The sequence below is a fragment of the Elephantulus edwardii genome, unplaced genomic scaffold (genome assembly GCF_000299155.1).
Source record: "Elephantulus edwardii isolate Elephantulus edwardi_28Jun2011 unplaced genomic scaffold, EleEdw1.0 scaffold00062, whole genome shotgun sequence".
NCBI lineage: Eukaryota > Metazoa > Chordata > Mammalia > Macroscelidea > Macroscelididae > Elephantulus > Elephantulus edwardii.
The window spans coordinates 10,369,698-10,370,535 of NW_006399812.1; positions in this window are offsets into that span (position 1 = coordinate 10,369,698).

Genomic DNA, 838 nt, shown 5'->3' on the forward strand with positions numbered 1-838 from the left:
GTTGTACATAGGGTCGCTATGAGTTGCAGGCAACTCAACGGCACAGAACAACAACAACATGTTCTGTAAAATCACTGCAGATACTAAATTAGGGAACCCTGAAACATAGCTCCTAGAGGGAGTTCAGGGTTAGGTTCCCATAAGCCTCTTGTCAAGTTTTTATCAGCCAGTCAGTGCATACCTTTGTTATGTGTCTGTTTCATTAACATTGAACGCACAGCCAACAGCACTATAACTCTAGTTCAGAACTCCCTTTTGTGTCTAACACACATATTGAGCTCATAAAGCACATCATAACCTTCTTACACTTAGAAACACTAGACACTGCTTTAGCACACATTCAAGATCCAATGTTGTTGTTATGTGCCATCGAGTCGCTTGTGACTCATAGCGACCCTATGTACAAGAGCTCTATACGCTCTTCTAGCCTGTGCCAACCTAACCATCTCAAACGCACTTACTCCCACCTCTCCAGTCACAGAATCGATCCATCTCATCACAGGTCTTCCTCTCCTTTGCCGGCCCTCCACTCTGCCAAACATGATGTCCCTCTCTAAGGACCTCCTTGCAATATGCCCAAATAAAAACCATAAAAATGTAGCAATAAATAGGTGATGTGAAGGATGTGGTAGAGAGTTTTAACAAGAAGGCCAAACATTGCCTTGTCTGACCACAACTAGGGATGTGATCATTGGACAGTTTGAATTTTCATTGCTCAGCATGTTGTTGTTGTTATGTGCCGTCGAGTCGTTTGTGACTCATAGCGACCCTGTGTACAACAGCCCTAAACCCTGCTCTATCCTGTGCCAATCGCACTGCCTCTGACACCCCCATCCCG